Below are 24,864 nucleotides of genomic sequence, written 5' to 3' on the forward strand. Positions count from 1 at the left end.
CAGCAGAAGAACACCGAGGTTGCACTTGGGAATACTGTGAGCATTTGGCTTCTTTACTTAAATTTCAGATGAAGGAGAGAGATTTACTGACTTTCCTTGACACCTTTATGCCACTGTATTAACATGAAGGTAAATGATGTGACACCAATTCTCTTCAGTTGCAGTAGTTCATAACCTGTTCAGTGTGGATGGACTCAAAGCAGTAAAGTTAAAATACCAAGCAAAACTATGTCAAGTTTCTAACTATGTGTCAGTAAAGCTTGGCTTTTGAATTTTTTAGTATGATGCTTATTTTTGAAAATAAGATCCTTTTTTTTTTCTTCCTAGGAGTCATGCATTATTCTTGGAGTCTAACTGAAGGCAAACTTACCCCGTCAGCTGTGTAGGACATTTGGACAGAATGATGGCTTTTTTTTGTCAGGTTTAATCTGGTCTTCTGTAGTTACTTGCAATTTAGATCTCTATAATGCAGATCATTGAAAAATCATTCTTTGATTTGATTGAAAAAGACCTTTAAGATCATTAGATCCAGCCTTTAATGTAACTCTACTGAATCCAGCTCTTAAACCATCTTCCTAAGCACCACATCTAAACATCTTTTAAACACCTCCAGAGACTGGTGATTCAACCACCTCCCTGAGCAACTTGTTCATGTTTAGTTACCTTTTCAGTAAAGAATTTTCTTCTACTATCTAATCTAAACCTTCCCTGGTGGAACTTGGGTCTATTTCCTCTTTTCCTCTTGCTTGTTACTAAGAATAGACCAACTCTCACCTCACTACCTCCTCCTTCCAAGTAGTGTGAGTAGATCTTCCTCTCTTTTTCTCCAGGCTAAAGACCTCCCATTCCCTCAGACATCCCTCATGAGACTTTTTCTCCAGACCCTTCTCCAGCTTTGTTGCCCTTCTCTGGACTTGCCCCTGCATCTTGATGTCTTTCTTTAGTAGGGGGATCCAAAACTGAGCAGAGAATTCAAGCTGTGGCTTGAATTGGTTGGTTAAGCCCTTTATGAGAGCAATGCAAAGAAAGAGACCACTCTGGTGTGGGAGTTTGTTCATCCTCAGAAAGTGGGTCAGATGAATCCTACCCTAAAAACTGTTTTTTAGCATCGAAAGGAAAAAGAATCTACAGCAGCAAATTTGGAAGTGTGATGCAGACAACAAAAAGTAGGTGAAATGCTTTGGAATATCTTTTATGAGATTATAAGTTTTGGGAAATCCTTGAGGTAAAGTTAAATCTATCTGGAAATTTGCTTTCCTTTTTTTGTTTGTTTTGTTTCTTCCCGGGGACAGCTGTGAAAAGCTGAAGGGAATTGTAGGGAATAGGAGGATATTATGAAGAGTGATTGGGAATGTGTTTGTGAAGAGACTGAAAACACAAAGGTGCATCAGGGAAGTCACTGAGGGTTGAAGAAAGATGCAGCAGAACAGCCATGGGACGGCAGCATCCCATGTGCCAATTCTTTCCAGAGGGAATGAGAAGTTTATCTTGCAGCAGACGAGAGAAAGAAAGAGTGGCTGGAGATGCTATACAAAATTACTTCCACAAAACAGTGAAATGAGTGGGAAATAGAGCAAGACAGAGGTGGGAAAAAGTAAGAAACAAGGATTGATAACATAGCAAAAACAACTGAAAAAAAAAAAAGAAAAGACTTATGTATGGCCAAAGTAGGGTTCAGGCTCATAATTTCAGGAGAATCATATGTTCCTTATCATTAGCTTATGATGTAAGCACCTTTGGTTGTGAAAGATATAAAACGAAATTTAAATCCATGTTTTTTCACCTCTGAATATTGCTGTTAAACCCTGATACAAGATAACTTTCCATACAATCTCCAGCACGAAATGGGGAATACACAGACCTCATCTGTGCTGTGAGATTCAGAGATTTTTCAGTCTAACAGTTCCTCCTCATAAATAATAATAAGTCTTGAGTACTTTCCTATTTATCTGTCTTGTGTGTATAAGGCTACTAAGAGTAATTTTTTTTTTTCCACTGTGCAGAGGTGTCTCTCTGGTTCCTACTGAACCAATTCACCCTGTGATTCCTACAGCAGTTTGCATGCTTGCTTATGCCTGTGATTTTATTCCTTTGCCTGGGGTATAAATACACAGTGCTGTTGCCAGCTCAGTGTACACAAGTTTACAGAAGTAATCCACATAAATAATCCAAATACTTTCAGATTAGTGCGACAGGCACTTTCTTAATTTTCAGCATTGGTAATCCTACCTTTTCACTTCCCAAACCATTATGATTCTTGTCCAGATAAGGGTTAGCAGGAAAAGATATATTCTCTTTTAAGAGCTGTTACCAAGTTAAGCTCCTTCCAAAACTCTCCATAATTCATTTGCTGAAGATCAGGTAAAAATCAGATCTGGGGAGGGTGATGTCTAACTTGTGTGCATGGAATAAATAAGCATTCTTAGTTTAATATCTTCAGGACAAATGTTATGACAGAAATAATCCCTATGACTGTAACTATGAGGGGCTTTTCTGGCACACCCATCTACAAAGTGAGACTGATTGTGGTTATGAGGCCAAGGAACTGAGATAGTCTTTGATCCTAGGCACCAGGATATAAGTATAATGCTTGGGACAATGTGGGAAAGATGATTATAGCTGCTTCCCATGTTCTGTGATTAAATAAGGTCATTAGTCTCAAAGACAGACAGTTTTATACCTTTCTGTAATAATGCTGTGTCTGGGTAAAACAAGAAAAATATTTTTTTCCGTGGTCATGAGTTTATTGGGAAAATACAACCCTTGATGGCTAATTCTAGGTAATAACTGGGCCCCCAGAAGCAGCAACTGGGTAGGCTGGTGTGTGAAAGAACACATTCAAAGCACAGAATGGAAGTTTGAAAAATATTCAGTATTATCCTTTTCTGACTGAGATATTTACCACTGGTCTGACTGTGAACAGAATAATGGCAGTCTCAGATATTTATGTGAATCACATCCACAAGACAGAACTTTTCTCTGTCTTATATGTCAACTCTGGGAATGGCTTCATGCCATGAAATTATTTTTGATATTAACATTACAAAAAATGAAATTTCTCAAACCTCTCAGAATGCATTTGATAATTTTTAAAGAGCTCGGTTGGACATTTTATGTACTGTCTCCTTGCTCTTGATACATTTCTCACACTAAAACCTGCAGATCACCATGTTATTTTGATAGATGCTTCATATTTGTCATTTTAATGAGCAAGACCATAAAAAAGAAAAAAAAAAGAAAGGCAAGTGTTCAGGATACACTGTTCTGACATGCTAATGAGAAAGCAGCTAATAGCCAGTTAAAGGTGTTGAAGGTGCAGGGTAAGAGCCATGCAGACATTCTCTTTGGAGTGTATTGCAACAGGGTAGAAAATTATGCAAATATACAAAGGAAAGAGTAAAAAGGTAAAGAAGGTAAATGAGAAAATAAGTTACACAGCTAGAAGTTTTCAAGTGACAGATCTGTAGGTGAGGAAGTACTGCTACACAGAATTAACTGGGGGATATGATGATGCTTAGAATTGTTTGATTGTTTTTGGTGTTTTTTAAAACATAGATTTAAAACCTTTTAGGTGTTTTCTTTTTCTTTTATTTTTTTTTTTAAATATTTTTGGTATCTATTTTTTTAGCATTTTTTTTAGTAGTATCTATTTTTTTCCTTTAGTATCTTATGGTGTGCTCAGAAAGCTGGAGAACCTCTGCTCTGCAGACAGACTGAGAGAGTTGGGGCTATTCAGCCTGGAGAAGAGAAGGAAGCTCTGGGGAGACCTTAGAGAAGCCTTCTAGGATGTGAAAGGAACCTACAGGAAAGTTAGAGAGGAGTTTTTCACCAGAGAGAATGGTGGCAAGACAAGAGGTAACGGTTCTAAACTGAAAGATGGTAGATTTAGGTTAGATATTAGTAAAAAATTCTTCACGATGAGAGTTGGAATAGGTTGCCTAGGGAGGCTGTTGATGGCTCCTCCTTGGAAGTGTTTGAGGTCAGGTTGGATGAAACCTCATGCATCCTGGTCTAGTGGGAGTTGCCTCTGCCCATGCAAGGGAGTTGGATCTTGATCTTTAAGGTCCCTCCCTACACAAACCATTCCATGATTCTGATTCTAGTCCACCTCACCATTTGGGGTGGGGGGGTCACATTATATTTTACTGATGCTTCCTCTGCATCTCCTTTCTCTTTTTTTTCTGTCCTTGCTCTTTCAAGGGTAAGCCTAACCCAGTGAGAGGAAAATGCTGCAATCCAAGTCCATTTTTTTTTTGTCAGTTAGACACAATCTTGATATTTAAATAAATAAGATAGACAATCATAATAGGTAAGAGGCTGGATGATTATGGGTGAGGAGATAAAACACAGAGCGATGAAGTGTTTTGTGAAATGTCAAGACAAAACTTATTGAACAGATAGGAACAATTCCAACTGGGACTACATCCAACTGTCTTGTCTTTTGAGAGAAATAAAGCAAAACAAATCAGAAAAGGAAAACCTTATTTGTCCATGTGATTTTACAGATTATTATTACTATATTTTTTTAACATCTCAGGTTTGAAATTTTCTCCAAATAAATTTTTTTTCCTAGGACTTATCCAAGAACCATGCAGGGACAATGTGAGAATGCAAGTTGGCATAGGTCAAATCCTTGCAAAGTAATGTCCTATAAATGAAGCAGTATAGAAAGAGAAGGACTCTGGCTAGGTCATGCTTAAGTCTTGTTGAGCTAAGAAGTACAGACAGAGCAGTAAAACCCGTCAATCATAGAGCTTTACAGATTTCTGTTCTGAAATTGAGTTTCAAAGCTTTACAGACGTTGACTATAGGTCAGGTCTCATCTCTGCAGGAAGGCGTGTAAATACCCAGAGGAGTATGGTTGGAGACACTTACCCAAACTAGTTTTCTTGCTCTAGGACTACGAATTTACCCTAGGAAGAGCTAGGATGAACCCTCAGGCTTTGTGGGGTACTGAAACTGTCTTTATAACTCCTATAAAGAGAACACACGTGTTAATTCATGGTTCTTACTTTCAGCAGTGACACTGAAATAATTTCAGTTTCTCTGAGCCACAGGGGGTTTCTCATTGATGTGAAATATTGCAATGGTTTTGTTTCAGGCCAATTCAGACATTTACATTATATTTAAAGAACACTATAATTTCCTGACAACTCAAAATCCCGCTCTTCAGTCAAATATAATTGGTTTTATTCCATCATTTGGCACTCCAAAGGTTAGAGTGAAGCAGAATATGACTTATTTCCCATCTCAGCACTATTGTCCCTTAATTGTCAGAAAAGGTTGATGAAAACTTCTGTCTAATCTCAGTGAAGTTTTTGGCTGGTTCCAGCAACCAATGGCAGAGTGAGTGTGGGTAAGAAGGTTGAAATTTGAATATGAATTTTGTGTGGACTGTACTGAGCTGATGCTTAGGCTCTTCTGCTCAGTGAGAACTTCACTTTCCTGATACCCCAGTCCTTTAATATGTTTTTTTGATGCATGTGGACATGATCCACTCTAATTTACCCTGGCAAGTTCCACAGACTTCAATATGTCCTCCTGAACAAGGCTCAGCACAAATTATAGTTTTTCTAAGTCAGACTTTTTCTAGAAGGAAGATTATATCTTCTGTCTCCTTGTTAAGACAGACATAGGGTCCTTTTAAGCAGACAGGACAGATAAATCTGATATACTACACTCAGAGAAGAAGTTACTGCTGATATTTTTACATGGATTGATATGAAAAGAGCATCTTCAACTCATGAGACCTCACCTGGAGTACTTTATCCATTCTTGGAACCCCAGCACAAGAAGTACATGGACCTCTTAGAGTGAGTCCACAAGGATGATCAAAGGCCTGGAGAACCTCTCCTGTGAAGACAGGCTGAGAAACTTAGTCTTGTTCAGTCGGGAGAAGAGAAGTTACCAGGGAGACATTAGAGCACCTTCCAATATCTGAAAGAACTGCTGGGGGGGGGCCTTTTACAAGGGTGTGTAATGATAATGCAAGGGGTAATGGTTTCAAGCTGGAAGAGTGGAGATTTAGGTTAGAAATTAGGAAGAAATTCTTTAGTGAGAGTGTGGTGAGACACTGGCCCAGGTTGCCCAGAGAGGCTGTGGCTGCCCTATCTCTGGAAGCCCTGAAGTTTGGATGGGGCTTGTGTCCCTGCCCATGGCAAGGGGGTAGAAATGAGCTGATTTTTAAGGTCCCTTCCACTCCAAACCATTCCATGATTCTATGATTCTGTGGACATTTTTTCTTTACAATGGATCCTGCATTAAGCTGTTTCCATCTGACTTGAGTGGGAAGTCCTCTCAAAGCTAGGCCATGTCCACATCAATATTAATTTGTCCACACCAAGTAATATAAATTCACCTGTTGTCTGTAAAGACAAAAAATCTTTGCTATGGAGCTAATACTGCAGAACAAGGCTGGGTGATGGAGCTTCAGCAAGAGCTGTCATTCCAGGACATGACAGGAATCTGATCATTTCTCCCACTGTCCAGAGGCAGGCAGCATCTCATGATAGCACTGGAAGAATAACACTCCTGCATGACTAGGAAGTTTTTCCACTTGGAAAACAGTTTCTTCTGGAAGGAACCACTTGAGCTTGAGCTACCTCCTGCCCTTCTCTCTTCTGCTCCTTTCTCATGTCTTGGGGAAAGGGGTGCTGAGGAGTCACCTGGAGGGGAACCCAGGTAAGGAGTGATCATGTTATTTAGGTCATGGATTTGGACAAAAACCTCCCGTACTTGCTTGCTAATCACTAAGCAAGCTCTAGCCCATGATTTCACTGTGCCATTGCCTTTGTCTGAATGTGTGTTTAGAGGAGGAATTGTTTGATTTTGGGTGAAAAAAAATAAGCAAGAGCGAAAACGCCTACAGCACAATTAAAAAGTTGTTGCTCTAATTTTTTCTCCTCAGTTTTAGAATCCTCTGTTGGCTTTAATTAAGTGCTGGAATTAAGATTGTAAGGCAAACATTATTTGATGATTTTTTTTTTTTTTTTTTTTAAATGAAAGCAAGCTCACTCACCAGGTGGGTTTCTCCTCAGGTGCTTACTGCTCTAATATAGAAAATCCACATGGGCATCTCTGCAGGCACTCTGCTCTCTTCCTGAGTGCTTGGGGGCTCAAAAGAGGTGCTCGTCCTCTCCTCTTCCCTGCTGTCCCCAACTGTGTTGTGAGGAGATGTTCACAGTTCTGTGAGCATTTGAAGGATGTGTGCAGTGAGGAGGGAGAGGGATTGTTGAGGGTGGCTCACAGATTCATAACTAGGGGCGATGAGATGAAATTGAGCAAAGGGAAAATGAGGTTGGATATCTAGACAAACTTCTTAAGTGTCTGTTTGATCATTTGTGAGAGCATCCCAGAGGTAACCACAGATGCTCTGCTGGCTGAGTCATTTAAATGTCTCAGTCTAGGTCATCATATGCTCCCTAAATGCATCTAAAAAGCAATGACAAAGGCTTAGAAAATTGGGCCAGGAGGGACCTGGGGAGGTCATTTTGGCCTCAAGAGACAAATGATTCCACTTAAAACATCCCCAGAAGACAACTGTCAAACAATAATGAGCTATACATCCCCTCATGAGGAAAAGAACTATTATTTTCCCACCACAAATATGAAAAGCCAAAAATACAGAGAAAGTAAATGTTTTAACCAAGTTACACAGAAATTATAGGGCAGAGATGGGAATTGAAGTCAAAGGCTTGCAGAATAAATTCAATGCCAAAAGACCATTTTTCTTTGGTCCAAGTGATCTGTATGAGGAATTGTAGACCATCTTTTTCATGCAACACTATTTCTATTCTGTTCTTCTATGATTCTCCTCAGTTCCCATAAAATTTCTTATTTCCTCAGCAAATTATTTAGGAAAAAAAAGGATTGATCATTATTAGTCCTTTGCCAGTTCTAACAAAAATCTCATTTTGCAAACATAATAAATGATTTATACTTGTTGTTTTTTTTTTTAAGCTATGACATTTTAAACTTTTTCCTAGGGTGAACAGCCACCTACATGTCTTCCCTTAAAAGCTGGAAACTCTTCACTGAACAAGAAGGAAATGCTTCCCAGGCAAAACTGGGAAGCTGAGAACTAATTTTAACTATCTGATTGCATGCACCTCTTGTTTCTATTATACCAGCCACAATTAAAAAGAAAACAAAAAGCACTTGGCAATTTCTAACTGAAATTTTGTTCCTGCTGGGATCTCTTCCAGATTACATTGTGCTATGATGATCTTCAGGTGTGGAAAAAATTTGCTGAGGATGCTGTGAAACTCCTGGGGAAGGACAGTCTAATAAAAAAGAGAAAAATAGCAAAATTATCTTTCCAATGTAAATTGCTTGCGGAGCCATGGTTTGGAAGCTAAGATGAAAGATTTGCATATTTAAAACTTTCTTGAGGTTTATCAGTGATCAGGAAGCTGAACCTGGCCCATTGGATTTGCCAGCAAAGAGCCAGCACCTGTTTTGCTAATGGAACTTTTCAAGTTATTCTGGATTTACACCAATGCCATAAGATGATGACATAAGATATGGCTTTGGAGAATTTATCTTTGAAAACCAGTTACTTTGGCTGCCTTTTGTTTTGGGTAGCAACTTGGCTTGCTTTGCTTTGGTGTGGGTTAGCATGTGAGATCAAGTGCAATCATGATTTTATGAAAATCAAGCACCTGTTTCACACTTGGCACTCAGAATATCTCAAGGCCAAAGGGATTCCAAATCCAGGCTCCCATCCTGCCAGCTTGTAACCTGATCTGTGTGGGTATAACTGTGCTGGCACTGATTACAGCAGGGCAGGAATGAACAACTCAATCTGTAGGAAGGGAGAAGAAAGGTGCAGAAGCTCTCAGAAGCCATGAGTGCCTTTTTTCAGCTTGCCTGCTAAAAAGTATGTACATTTTCCCCTTGAATTTGTTCAGTTTTAGTCTATATCCTAAAAGAATAGAAATCCTTTTTGTGTAGGATTCATTTCACCCAAATGTATATGTCTAAAAATTAGATTTCTATCTGTGAAATACTCACCCCAGGCTCTCTTTAAAATAGATAGAAAGAAACACAGATCTTCTGGGAGGCCATTTGGTGACCTACTCTGCACATCTCTTTCAGGGAGAAATAAAACCCTTCAGAAATTACTTATTTTCCTGTGTTGATTCCAAAGGAAATGTAAGTGTTCTACGCCAGCTACAGACAACTAACTTTTAGACCCTAAGTTCTGCACATGATTTGTCTGTCTTTAGGGATCTGTTTATTTCTTACTGAGCTACAGATGATGGTTCTGAAAGCATGGTCAGGCATTATTTCTCAGTGAGTAAGCTCAGCATCTCTAATAAAAGTAGAATTCATGCCATCCTCAAAGGCACTCAGAAAATGCATGCGTGTCTCGTCCTGACTTGCTAACAGCCATGAAGACAGCAGTTGGAAGCTTTTAATACATCTGTATGAACCATGAACTCTCAAACAGCTTCATCTGCTGTATTTCATCCCAGGAGCAAATAATAATAAAAAATATCCACTATAATTAGGGCATAACTGTTAAATTTATGCAATAAAAGCATTATTAAAAGAAAGAAAAGATTGCCTTTATAGGCTATACTGCAGCTTAGCTTGTTAGAGTTTTTTTTGTTATTATTGCATTACTTGGCCATTGTGTTTTCCCTGAAATGCTGCAAATGAAGAAAAAACCAGACTGGATGGAATTTCAAAGTTAGACCTTCATTCAATGTGAAAATCTCATAGGCTACATGTGTGCAAAGTGAGACCTTGGAGGAGTTTTTGGTCCTGTGTGTTACTGAAGCTCAGTTCCTTGAGACCTAATTTCCCATGAGACCAATTTTTCTCACCCCTGGGAGTGTTCAAGGCCAGGTTTGATAGGGATTTCAGTAACCTGATGTACTGGAAGGTGTCCCTGCCCATTCAAGGAAGTTGGGACTAAATGATTTTAAGCTTCTATCCAACCAAAATCATTCTATGCTTCTTCTTACACAACCTGCCTGCACATCCCGCCATCCTTAATGGCCAGTTCTGTCTGAACCTTCCCATCACAGGCTGTGTTGTCTCCTGGTTTTGGTCCTGTAATGTTGTGACAAGGCAAAGAGGATGGAGTGAGAATCTGAGGCCAGGCAGGAATGCCTTTGAGGTCATTGCCATCATCTTCCAATTCTAAAAAAAAAAAAAAAAATCTCTTCAGCAAGGTCAAGGATTTGATTAGGAAGTTAACATCAAATCTGACCCTACTTTGCTCTTTGCAGAAGTAGAGACAGGCACTCTGTGTAGTAAGGGCAGAGACAGAAATCTGAAAAACATTGATGTTCAACAATGTTTCCTTAACTCCTGGGGGTAACAACATTTTACCAGACTATAAAGTTTGTCTACACTGCTCTTCATACCTCTGTCTCAAAGCAACACCCTCATCCTGTTGCAGACACACTGAACCACCACCTCACTATTACTCAACCATCAACATTAACTTCAGGACCATGAAGTGTGATGTGCAGAATCTACTACAAAAAATACCTCTGCCAAGCTCCAAACTTGCAGGTTTAAATTACTGGCCAAAATTTTAAGAGCTCATTTGAAGTGTTACCACCTGACTCTGCAACAGAGGTCTTATGCAGAAGTCTGTAGAGAAACATTGTCAACCAGGTGCCTTGAGTTGCCAAAGAGTGGGTGTGAGTCCACCTGTGCCTGATTAGGACAGGCCTCTATTGGGCATGAGCAAGACCAGGGGGCCAATAAAGGTGGGACACACACCCACAGAAGGCACCTCAGCTCACTCTGGTGCGAGGCATGGAGAGGCCAGCAGCTCTTCGAGCCTCTGGAGCAAGAAAGGCTCTTCCTGCTACACTTCTACCCTGGAAGTGCTGTGTGGTGGCTGGAGTCCTGGAAGAGACCAGCAGCTCGTCGAGCTTCAGGAGCAAGAATGGCTCCTCCCGCTACAGAAGTCCATGTCTGAGCTGATGTATTACCTCTTCCCATATTATTTATCTGAGAGAGCAGTGGAAATAGTGGGAATTCTAGGATGAAACCTTCTGCAGAAGAGATACAAAAGAGATGCTAAACCCTTCTTTTACCTTGCTAAACCCTTCAGATTTTAGACCCTTCTAAAATCTGAGGGTGAGATTCATTAACAGTGTTAGAATTCAGTTTCAGAATTTCATCTGTGGACCTTTACATAATCTAAACACTGAAGTTCCCATTAAGTCAAGGGAGATCTTATCAACAAAGCCAACAGTCTGTGGGCAGACAGCAAACTACATCTTCGAGTAGACACCTCCATCTGATCATCTGGACACTCAACTAGACTTGGCTATGTTGACTTGGGAAAAGATTCAGTTCTCTACACACATTCTGCCACTTCTGGCACTGTAAGGTTTTCCATTTGGCCTCCAGTTTCTGCTCCAGACCTTGTGGGTCTCCTGTAAGGCTTCTGTCACTACAGCCAGTGTTATGCAGATGTCTCAGGAATGTGGAAACCTCTCAAATGTCACTAGAAGCCTGTGTTTAATAACTAAATCTGGAGCTTTATCTAAATATGAAGCTGAATCCTGTTATAGTAGCAGAAATCTGCTGCCTTAACTTGGGTTTCTCATGCTGTTTGAGGCACTTCTAGGTATCCAAGACATCTGCACAACACAGACAGATATGACATAAGACTGATGGAAACCAGCAGCCTTCTGGTGTGGCAGCTGGGGGCTGGGGGGGGGGAACCTGTGAGGTCTCAGATGGCACAAGATGCCTCCATGTGAGTGACTGAAGAGATCCAGAAGTGTCTAAATTGGAACAGAGGGTTCAACTTATATTCCTAACCTTTAGACTTCAGTGCCATCAGAGGGACCCTGGGTTGCCCACCTGGCTTCCAGCTGCCAGACCAGGTGGGCATTGGTGTCCTAGAGGTCCTGGGACACATCTGCCAACCTTATGTGTCTGTCAGATACTTTTAAGTGTTGTACCCAGACACTTTTATAACTTCAAATCTCCATAGCAAGATTTCCCTAATTATTGACCAAACATCACTCAAATGGCATCTAGGTGCTCATTCATCTCTGATGTTACTGTATGCCTGTTGCTCCTCTGATGTCACATTCTGGTGTGATTCTCACAGCAGCACATTTCCCTTTTGGGGTACACACTGGGATGTGCTAAATGGCAAACTCAGCATTATTTAGAGTCTTGTGTTCCCCTGACAAGCCATTGTTGATTTGGGAAATAGTTACCCCTTTTGTGACACAGTGGCCATAAACTAGGTTAAGGTATAGGCTCAAGAAACAGAGACTCACATTTCTGTTCTGCAAGGAAAAACTCTTGGAATCTGCTCTTGTTTCAAAGCCAGGCAATCCTGAACTTTAATTTCAAATATAATAGTAATTATCATTGTAATAACAACAACAATAATGATAGACATAAATATTTATTTTAATTTTCTATTAGCAATTCAAATTACATGGTCTTTTTTGGAAATAGCATTATATAGTTATTTGATGTAATATTTAAATATTAATAAAGTTAATCTTTTAATTCATCATGCTATTCAAAGGGGAAAGAAGTCTGGTCAGTATGGACTGGGCTTTTATGCAAGGGCTTTTTCTGGTGACAAGCTGTCATCTGTAACATTTTTCCAGTTTTAAAATTGAATTTATTTTCCAGTGTTGATTTGTGCAAAAGAAATCAAGGATGTTTTGTCCTGTGCTGGGATTTTTCACCATGCTGCCATGCGGCTTGGCCTCTATTTCCCTCTCAAAGCCATTTCATGGCCCTACTTCCATTTGCAGCTCCAAAAAATGAGCCAGACCAAGCTGGGCTGATCTGTGCTGTGATTTCTGGTCATGTTTCATGCAGGAAAGAAGGATTATGACTGAGCACAGGTTAAAGAACACTGGTTCACAGTGATCTGGTTTAGCATGTGCTGCATTTTCAGCTGGCAAAATGAGTATGGTTCTCTCATCCTAGATTTTACACCAGCCCTGTGCAATCAGGGAAAGCTGCAGAGAAGCTTAACCAAGCTGGACAGCCTGGTACATAGTTTTAAAGTGCAATAATTTGGGTTTTTTTTTGTTGTTCTCTCTCTCTCTCTGCATCTGCCAGTTCACATGGTGCAGTCTTTTACGGTGCTACCCAGGCTGAGAAGTGTCCACAGCTATCAGTTTTCACCAAATTGCTGAAGGGTGAAATTTCATGATTTCTGCCAGGAAAAAAAACAGATTGTGTGGGTTTTTTGAGTTTTGTTTCATTTTGTTTTGGGGTATTTTTGTGTTTTGTTTTTTGGTTGGTTGGTTGATTGTTTCTTTTTTTGGTTTTTTTTTTCCTCACCTATACAAACAGCATCATTTCTCTAGAGAATCAGATCCTCTGTAAGAAGAGGAGTTTTTAACTCCTTTACCTCAAATGGAAATCTGTTCTATATTCCCTCTCTTTTCCCTCCTGATACAGTCATGCTATTTAATAAAGAAGCAAGATTTTCTGAAGCCAGGATGTATTATTTGAAGTGCATGACTGAGGAAGGAGATGTCACCAAAAGGTGAAAGCTCAGCCCTGAGAATCAAGACACCTGGATTCTCTCTGTGCCTCTGTCTCTCTGTCCTAGCCAACCATTTATCCTGCAAGAATCTTTATTTAACATTCTGCATTTGTATTTAATTATGAACCATTTATAATATACCAGGTGTGAACTGACAAATGAGCATTTCTGAGTGATTTGATGAATCAGGCAAAAAATGATCTGTGCTGTAAAATGGGAAAATATTAATGAAAATTATTAATGTTAATGGAATGTGTTATAGATACTGTTCAATCTATTATTACAGATTTCTTTGTAGGCATTTTGCTGAGATAACATTTAATCTCATCCAGTTCCCCAACAGTTTAAAGTTGCTTTCTTTCTGAATCCACAGCTTTTACCCAGCATGAAAGAGTATTTTTTTAATCTTATCCAGTTCCCCAACATTTTGAAGTTGCTTTCTTTCTGAACCCACAGCTTTTACCCAGCACAAAGGAGTATTTTCTTCCCTTCAAGCCCCTCTCTCACTACATTATATTACATTTCAAACTATATTACATAGGTCACATTATGGGCTGCTGTCACATGAAGCCTACAATGTAATTCAGCATCACACATGACAAGCAAAGATGTGTTGAAATACCTGAGACTATAAGATCCAAACAACCCTCTGTTAAAGTTTTTATGACCACATAAATATTCTTATAGCTGACCAGTGTCTCAGAGGGACAAATTCTCCATTAGAAGAAAGACCAGAGCTCAGGTATTTCCAGAATATGGGTTTATTAAAAGCAAAAAAGGGACAAGATAGAATTTTGTAAATGCTATTCTCATGTTAGGGATAACAAAACCCAGCAATAAAGATAAAAAAATTGCACTATCTAATCATGCTGAAAAGAGATAACAGAAGATGCTGATAACACTGGGCAATGGAAACAGATTAATTTTTCACAGTGAAAAGGCTGATGAAGAAAAAATTAAGAGAGTTGTTGAGAGAGTGTTGGAAGACTGGTAAGGTTGTTGAAATCAAGCTCAAGGTCCAAAAGACAGACAAGGAAATACAGAGGTAAGGTTGTTCACTTCTCCCATATTACACTGTAGAAATAATCTGAGTGAACAGCCAGGAAAAAGCAGTGCAGAAGGTTCATGGGCAAGGAATGATGCTGACATCTTTTTGTTAAGCAAAGATGTGATGGCTGGGGATGTTGGAGGGTTGGTGTCAAGTATTGAACTGGAAAAATAGATGAGAGGTAAAGTAAATCTTGAATTAACCTCTGGAGATGATAAATATGATATGACCAATGATGAGAGATACCTGGACTGATGGGAAAAAAACTACCTGGAAAAGTTCTTTCTGGGGAAGGAAACAGTAAGTTAGAAGTTCTTCATCAAAACCAGACTGGAGAAGACACTGAGGAACAAGCTATTTGAACAAAAAAATCTTTCCATCTACAGAGTACAGGGTAGGAAGGTTGTTTTTCCAGAGTGTGGGATGTGTAAGTAGCCACCCCAAGCTCTTCATAATATCAGAAATACTAAATTGGCTGGGGAAAAGCATAAAGTATAATATACTTAACTTAGGTTCATTGTACACTGATCCTCAAGTAGTGTAGAATAGCAGTGTTATAAAATAATATCTGCTATAGGTCAGATGGAGCTGTGGAGAACAAAAATTGTGGCAATTGTGGGAGACGACACAACAGCTTCATGAATATTAAGTAGTGGATGTAAAAAAAAAACTCAAAATCACTGATCTTTTAAAAAATGGTACTGTTGTGTGTTTTGAAGGAAGGAAATGCCATTTAAAATTTGCAGTTTCTGGTAATTTTTTTTTTCCTTTTTTTTTCACTTCATCATTTCTGCCTTCTTTTCTCCTCTCTGCTGCTTTATTTTCCCCTTTTGATCTCAAGTGACAGAAGAAAATAAACCAAGAATAACAGTGAGCAATATTTATTATGCAGACTGGGCACAGGTCCCTGACAGGATGCTTTGGCAAGGTGTCAGCCTTTGCTTTTTTGCAGTTGGGAAACCAGTTTATCCATCCCATCCCCTTAGGAATTTCTTCTGTGTGGGTAAATCTCCAGATGTTGAAGAGCAGAATTAAAATAACATTAAGTGGGCATCCCTTCAAACCACATTTTCCTTGTCATTAGAACCAGTTCTTAGTTGTACAAGCATAATGGTGAAAATCAGAGTAGCTTTGGGGATACTCTAATTTATGCCATGGGTAGGTCAGGTCCTTGGTGACATGAGGCCTTTGGAATGATTTAAACTTGCAGTCAGAAAAAAGCTTTCATAAAACTATCCTGTTCTTGGACCAGACACAATTTAGGCTGGAAAAGAAAGTGTTCTAGGCTCTAGAGCTATCCTTGGAAGTTCATGTTTTGTTTCTTGTAGTAATCTGATAAAATATAGTGATGCCAGGCAGAAAACAATAAAAACCCAAAGGTGTGTGTGTGCTTTTCATTCTTTGTACGTGTGGATTGGTGGTTTTTTTTGGTGTGTGTGGATGTGTCTGTTTAAGAAGAAAATCAAGAGATGTTGAATACCCATTTGGGGAAAAATAGTCATCTTTACAAGACTTCAAAACTATCCTCTAACTGTTGGCCATATTGGGAGTGTGGATGCTGATGGGAAAGGTCAAAAATCACTTAAAGTTTTTCTCTACTAAACTAAAAGATAACTAAAAGAATAGGACTAAACTAGTTAAGCAGGATCACATTGCAGCACTGGATCAATATGCTTTGATTGTGCAAAAGGTTTTGTTTTGAAATAAGAACCATTTGGTAAAAAACTGTTGTGAAGTGTTGGAATAATTTACATTAGAATTTATATTACCTGGGGCTGGTCTACACTATAGAAAGAGTTGCAGATTCGGCAGTTGATGTCAACAGGGATAGAAAGGAAGGATTTTTTTAGTTATTTAGTCTTTTTTTATGAGTTTCTTATTTGGTTTTTTTCTTGTTTAGCAGAGATCAGATTTAGATTTCCTGAATATTGTGTTTATGTCCTTAGAAAGTACAGTCATATGTTTTGGGCCAGAGGCTGCAAAATAACTACAATAACCCTGTCATACATGAATTTGGTGTCCCTACCAAATAGAAAAAAATGTGAAGCTATGAGACCCTACATAGTTCACAGCTCAGCCATATCATCCTGGAATGTCTATCAAGGAATAGAGAGATTGGTTCAGATGAAATAATTCTCATCAACATTGACTGTTTAGGTCAGAAGGGTCCCTTAGACCACCCAGCCCAAGTTTTGGTATTTCACAGACTTGTATTCAACCCTTTCTCACTTTGTGGTACCCAATAACTTCTGCTTGGCTTAACATTTTGCCAAAGCCTTTTTTTCTTGCCTCAGCATCAGACTGGGTCCTTTTTACAGCCACGGCTCTCTGAATATAACCTCATTCCTTGTTCTCTCATTTTCTTGCAACAATATTAAGAAAGATCTTTTCTTTGAACTTGGTTTATCAAGATATTTAAGCTGCTGTCTCTGGTTGCTTGGTTCTATCATTTTGTGCCTTTCTGTGTTGATTTTAAGATATTATAACAGCATTTTTTATATAGTTAATTTTCCAGACCATGGAATTGTCATGATTTGAAATCAGCCAATTTTGTTCCCCACAAAACTAATCTGAAACAACTTTTATTTAGTGCTAGATCCACCATGAAGCCTATCTTTTTAATATTTATTCTCCATTTTTTGTTCCATTGATTGCTTGCCTTCTTGTTATGAAATGTTCTTGAAGTTCAGTGGGCTGTTTTTGGTGTGTATTAGAATATGTGATAGTAATTTTAAAAGCCTTCAGATATATTAGGTTACCTATATAGTATAGCAGATGGAACTGTCATCACAGAATCACTGATGCTAATTTTTAATAATCTTGGCAAAACAAAGAAATTCTAGAAAAGGAAAATAAGTGGGTGTCATATCAGTACATTTAAAACCAGGGATAAATGAACTGACAAGGATATACTGATTACTTTGAAGCTGACCCTAGAAATAGTTCTAAAAAAGTTGCCATAAGACTAATTTAATAATGACTTTTAAAATTACAGGATACAGAGCCCTCCTCAGTAGCTAAGTTCTTTGAGGATGGGAATTTTTCAAACCTTATTGGATAAACAGAACCATATGGAGACCTGACCCTATGCTGTGGAGTTTAAACTGTTTTGCAGTTTCCATTACTAAATGGTTTTATGCTATTTGCAGGATTTAGTTTGTTCCTAATTATTCCTAAAAATTAAGTTCATTGTCATTAATCCTACTAAGCATGGGATTTTCTTTGATGTCTTTAGCTTCCCTTATCAATTTTCTACACTTTATAATGTTTAATTTATATTGCTGTGTGTGTTAAGGTCTCTTTCTTTCCCGTTGTCATATGTTGCATTCTTATTTCTAATTAGTGTGTTTCCTCTGCCTTTGAACCAAGTTTTACTTTTGCTCAAAGTTGAACTCCTACTTTCATAAGCTTCTCTTAAAGAAAAATCTCAGTGTTCATCTTATTTTTCCATTTTTTTTCTCCCCTGACTATTAAAACCCATTCTAATTTCCCAGTTTTGAGAAATTAATTATTTTAGAGAGTCAACTGTATTTATTATTGGCTCATCCTGTCCTCTATCTTTATGGAGTGCAATCTGATAATAACAGTTGGTCCCTAGGCTACCACCAACTGCCAGCCCATAATTAATTCATCTTTATATTTTTCTTAAATTTGCAGAGAAGTTTACTGCTGGCTGCATATGTCTCCCCAATTGAAGTCTCCCATTAAAAAGATATTTTCTTCTGTTTTTTTCGTTATGGATATTTGCTCAGGGAGTAACCCAGTCTGCTTGATTCACTGATCTGTGACATGTCCTGCTTTCTCAAATACCTCAGCTAGACTTTATAAGACAGGAGAAATACATATGTAGACATAACACATTTGTATGATCAATAGTCAATTGAGATCCTGAATTTTTAAACTTTCAGTAATATCAAATCAAACTGTTATAAATGGAACAGAACTAATGAAACCTATACTCAGTATGATTATACCTCCAAGACTGTGGTCCCAGATCCCATATGGCCCTTTGGTTCCTCCCCAGGATAATATCCTGCCACATATAAATCCCAGTTCTTTTCCATTACCTGGTCCTTGATATTTTTCATCTCATAGTTGCTCAAACGGTGTTTGCTGAATTTGGTTTGATCTGGGAATATTATGCTAAGCATAATAAGTTTATTGTCATTAATCCTACTAAGCATGGGATTTTCTTTGATGTCTTTAGCTTCCCTTATCATTTTTAGTTGAGGATTTCATCAGCTCTTCTTGGACCTGGGGTCTAATGGGCAGATGAGACATATGGGGTTTTTGTGTGAACCTCATCTCCTTATGCACTTCAAAGTACAAATGTCTTCAAGTAAGAAAGACACCATTATATAAATCATAAGAAATTCTCTTGCTTTTTTACTTCTTCCTAAACAGGTTAAAACAGGTTACAACCAGAGACTTCAATCATGGAAGCTGTCCTCCTGGATTTCAGTGCTTCAGTGAGAGTTGGTAGAACCAGAGCATGGCCAGGAGGTTGAAGGAGGTGATTTTTCCCCTCCAACTCTACTCTTGTGAGAACCCACCTGGAGTTCTGTGTCCAGTTCCAAGTCCCTGTTACAAGAACGATATGGATGTGCTGGAGTGTGTCCAGAGAAGGGCCATGAGGGTGATTTAGAGGGCTGGAGCAACTCTGGTATGGATATAGACTGAGAGAGTTGGGGTTGTTCAGTCTGGAGAGGAGAAGGCTCTGAGGAGACCTTATTGTGGCCTCCCAGTATCTGAAGGGGCTACAAGAAAGCTGGGGATGGACTTTTTAGGATGTCAAGGAGTGATAGGATATGGGGAATGAATTCAAACTAGAGGTAGGTAGATTCATATTAGATATTAGGAAACAGTTCTTCCCCATGAGGGTGGTGAGACCCTGGCACAGGTTGCCCAGAGAGGTGGTGGAAGCCCCATCCATCCCTGGGAGTTTTTAAGGCCAGGCTGGATGAGGCTCTAAACAACCTGATCCAGTGGGAGGTGTCCCTGCCCATGGCAGGGGGGTTGGAACTGGATGATCTTTAAGGTCCCTTCCAACCCTGACAAATCTATTATTCTATGATTTAACCTTGCCTAGATTCCTTGTCCAAACTTAAAAAAAAAACCAAAAACAAACCACAAAACCCCCTGGCTTTTTATATTGTCACACACTTTGTCTAAACTCTTGAGTCTGTTAACAATAGAATAAAGTTCCATTTATTTTAAATCTGTCTTTTTCACATCTTCTTTTGATTTTACACTTGGTGTAACTATCTCTTGGCTGCTCCAAGAAAACCTCCTGGATAAAAGTTAATTCTAGTCTCGAGATGAGTTATAATCCTCAAACTATATCCCACTTTTAAAATACATATCTATGTATAAATATAATCCTGTAGTGATGGAGCCAGATCTCAAACCCAACCTGTTGTTTGCTTCCTGTACTTTCAGCAGCCTTCAGCCTTAGGCATGAGAGGTCCTAAAGTGAAGGCTGGGCAGCTACTGATGCAAATCAAGCCCAGCCTTTGAAAAAATGAGCTAAGGAAAGATTCTGAGTAACCCTGGGGCAATAAAGCTATCCTGTGTGAAATATAGGTGAAATCCTACAACCTCAATGACATTGGGTGAGCTTTCCTGTGAGTTTCTGGCACTGCTTTCAGACAAAAGGTGAAATGACCTGGAGAGAGTAAAAAGCTGTTAAATATAAAAAGGTAAAAGGGACTTGGAATTCAAGTTCATATTATAGCCACAGTGTGTGAAGTTTTGTCAGGAAGAGTTCTGGAATAACTATAAATTTGCTGTCTGCCCTCACGGATCCAGAGACTATAATTTTATCTTTTTCTTTTTTTGGGAGAAACCTTTGGAGGTTCAGCAATTGTTTACATATGTTTGCTCTTTCTGACTCATCTCTTGACTAATCTAAGTTCACTGGGGGTGGCCTGAGCAGTGAATTAGTCTGTAAATCATGTATTTACCTCACACTGAGACCTAGTCATATGGTTTTGATAGCTGGTAGTTTGTACAACTGCAATGAGTCCCTTCTTTCCAGCTATTTTCCCCCATTATTTACAATCACCAAATCATGTATGTAGGGTAAAATCTAATGGGGTAGCTTGACTTGCACTATTGTAGATGTAGTCTGGAGTCTCTATTAATGCATTTTAAAAGAAGAATAAATAACAACTTGTATCTATATATAATTATTATAAATATTATTACATGCTACTGGTGTTCATCCACACCACTGTCAGATTTTGACCTTTGATTATAAAGTTCTCAGAGCAATCAAGTATGGGAGATCTCCAGAGGAGAATTTAGAATCCTTCAGCAGGTGGATACACAACGTGTCTCTGGCTATAAACCCTGCCCAAATCAGTACCCAAAAAGTTTTCCAGAGCAGCTTTAGTGGATTCAGTGATCTTTGTGAGAGTGGAAAAAACTTTCTTGTATATAGGAGCCAAACCAAAGCCCTAGTCATTTGTGCTGTTGCAGCCTCTGGGTTATTATTAATTGGGGATATATCTGTCTTACTCTTCTAATTTATGGTTCAAACACTGGGTACTCACAAGAACTTTACTAAACTCTGAAATACCTCAGAATCATGAAGCAGTTTCCAGCAGATCAGAGAATTTCAGAGAATTTCTCTAGTTCTTTCCCCTTCCCCCCCCCGTCCTTCCCCCCTTTCTTTTTCTGCTGAGTTTCTGTGTAGGGAATCCCAATCTGGGGGATCCAAAGCTAAGCACTAAGCACAGCACAGTGGGGCTCTCATTTCTTTCAGGTCTGAGCAAGGCAATAATAAGCAATAAATAATAACATTAGCCTATTTGACACCTCTGTTTTGCCCTGCTGTGCCCACTTTGTGCAATTGAAGTCCCCAGCTGCCAGCTGTCCTTTCTTCTGCAACAGCTCTGGAGTCAGGAGCTGTTTTGTCCAGGGTGAATACTTGGGAACTGGAAGCTGTCCTGCAACCTGACACTTCTGAATGATTCAAATATGAGGGCATAAACCACATCTTCTCAGGCTGGCATTAAATATGAAAAAGTGCTGCAAACTCAGGACTATCCTTAGGCTCAAAACTGCCTTGAAACTGGGAAGAGCACAGAAGTGGTAGCAAAAGGAGAGAAGTAAACCACAGGGACAAGCCTGGGGAGTTCTCAGTGTCTTTCACCCTGCTTATTAAAGATCTGCACTAAATCCTATTCACTGGTGTTTTGCTTTTACCTGGAGGCAGGGACTTCAGGCAAACTGTAATTTATTACCTCATTGTACTTGCCATGTCTTTTCTTAAGATCCATGGAAAAGTCTGAGCTGATTCCCACCTTCTCTGTTTTGAAAGCCTGTGGCTCTGAATTCTGCAGAGGAGATTTTAGGAGTGATTATTCATTACAAATTTCTCCTTTAAATCTGCTGAGAATAAATAAATGGAGCTCCCACATATGGTTTCCTTCTTCCCTGCTTCTTTCTTCTCTTTCCACAGAGCTCTCCCCATCTCGAGGTCTGGTTCTTCCTGAATTCTGCTGCTTTAATTCAGTCATTTTAATACCCTGAGCACTCCAGAGAAGAGGAGCAGGCATCAGGTTTGTGCTGTTAGATTGATAAACAGATGCTAAGCCGATGTGACACAGATGCTACTGCTGAGCCAGGAAAAACAGGTCAAGGTTATTAGGAGAAAGTGCAGCACTGTCTCATAGCTGTAAGCAAAAAGGCCCTGCATGGAGCCAGCTTTTTTCTCTCTCTCCATCTCTCTTTCTCACTCTTGATTGTCTGGTGGTGGTGCACATTTGAGGAACTTTTTTTTCTTAAAAGCAAATATAATTGCTGTAAAAGTGGGAATCGTCAACAATTTTATACTTCTGCTTTATTATATTTACAAAAATGTATTTATTATATTTAAAAGCCTCCCACATGACATGAGTGGCTGGCTCCTGTGTTCTTTAGTGCACAGAATTTCTTTTGTAGAACACAGTAATATTGGGGTGATACTTGTCTAATACAACCCAAATAAATTTGAAGGTTCTATGACAATATTGGATGAAATATTCCTTCTGCTAAGAAGGATTTCAGGCCAAAAAGAAAGCAATGCCATTTGAACTGTAAAAAAGACTTTTTTTTTTTTTGCAATAAAACAACATTTCATATAGAGATGGCTTAAGAAAAATAATTCTCATGATGAAGGGGCAAGATTGAATTAATCCAAGAACTCTAAAAATGGATTGTACACCCACTCTTCAGGTAAAGTATGGGTTGGATGTAAAAATCACTATAGCTTGTTGTAAAATTCTGGATCATATTATGGTTAGATGATTACGTGGGTGAGAAAGTGGTCGGATCAGGTTGAAAACATAGTGCTGAATAATTTGTAACCTTAACCCTAACCCTGGAGGCTTCATCCTCATCAGTCTATCCCTGAATGTTCATCTATAATGAGAAGAAGACAGAGCTTAACCTCATCAAAGCTGTGGGTGACACTGGAGCAGAAGGATCTCGAGAAGCCAGAGAGACAGTCCCTCAGGAATCTCATGCCATCCAGCAAGGACAAATTTAAATCTTCTGTGTGATATGAATTAGCTTTCTGTACTCATGCAGGTTGTGGTTTGACTGGCTGTGAAGAAGCTCAACTGAGAAGGACCTGTTGGCCATAGCAAGGTCTTTACAGAGGTGGATGGTAGGGTGAGAAATGGTGATCACAAACAGGGCTGAATTGCTGCCTTGGAAAATGAATGATTCTCCCACCTGCTGGCACAGATTTTCCATGCAGTGCATAGGAATCACTGGTTGGAGAAATTGTTAACTTATGAGTTTTTCTGTAGAGCTTTGTTTTGTTTTATATGCTATATATCTGCAAGTTTTATATGTTTTATGTGCATATATGAAATAAAACTAAATGTAAAATATGGTATCTATCTACCCTGCATGCATCCACATCTATGTTATAGAATTTAATACAATTTTTGTATGATTAGTCCTATCAGAACAGAAATTCCTGGAATGATGTGTGTCTCAGTGCCTATTTTTCTGGAAACATTTTGTGGTTACATTTAGCAAGAGAGGGAGCTGCACAATAGAATGAGCAGGGATCATTATAGACGCCTGCATCATTTCAGCAGCAAAGTTGTCCCAGACATAATTCATAAATCCAAAAGCTTTAACATGGGAAAGTCCATTAGATAATTCAGTTTCTCCTGCACACTGCAGGCTCTTGCATTTCATCCCTGTGTCAAGATCAGTAATTTGTGTTTGGCTAACTCAGTTCACAGTGAGAGACAATTGGACCTAATCTGAGGACATCAAAAACCAGAGACTCCATCAGTTGTCCTGATTGTTCATTTCAGTGCTCAAAAGTCATGACTGCACTTTGATTTCAGTTTTTCTGTCTTTAAATTATAGTCAGCCTTGTTGTGTCATTCTCTGCTGGCTCAGTTGTCACACTGATTCATTTTCTTGGGGCTTTAAAATCCATAAGTGTGGGGGTGATTATTTTCTTTGTGAACCTTTTAATTTTTGATTTTTTTTTTTTTTTTAAATTCTTGTAGACCAGAAAGGGATGTGATCATTCCAGATGGAGAATCCATACCTGAATCTCTCTCCTCCTCAGAGGAGAGGACTGATAGTGAGAAGGCAAAACTCCAAGTCTGTACCCAGGACATAGCAATATAATGAAATTTCATTAATGGCTCTGTAACAGTTGTGTGGGAAAGGGTGCTTGATGGACAACAAGCTAAAAATGAGCAAGCAGTGCAGCCTTGCAGTAATGGAGGCCAACTTCTTACTGGGTACATTAACAAAAATGTAGCAGCAGATTGAATTAAGTGCTTATTCCCCTGTGCCTGGTTTATGGGAAGCACTATATTGTGAAACTGGAGTGCATCCAGTGGAGGCCTTTAAGGTAGCTGGAGACTAAATCACCTTTATGCAGGACTGAAGAGATTGGGTCTGTTCCATCTTGGGAAGGACAAGGAGGAGTCTAATTGCTGTTTTCATCTGCATAATGAATTTTCACAGATGACAGCCAGACTCTGTGATGCACAAACACAAGACAAATGACTGAGGTCTGAAGTTACAACAAATGAAATCATAATTATATACCTTAAAAAAAAAAAAAAAAAAAAGAAAAAGATAAAGAGAGAATTATCAGATGCTGGAGCACTGGAGCTTGCGCCAAAGAGGTTGTGGAATCTTCATCCTTGGAGATCATCCAAACCAAGCTAGACAAGATCTGATGTGAAGTTCACCCAGCTTTGATCAGGTTGAACTGCAGTTGTCCAGAGAACCATTCCAAACTTAATTGTTCAGTTATTTTGTTTATTTTGTTCTTAACTTCCTT

Source organism: Calypte anna, chromosome 3 (assembly GCF_003957555.1).
Source record: "Calypte anna isolate BGI_N300 chromosome 3, bCalAnn1_v1.p, whole genome shotgun sequence".
NCBI lineage: Eukaryota > Metazoa > Chordata > Aves > Apodiformes > Trochilidae > Calypte > Calypte anna.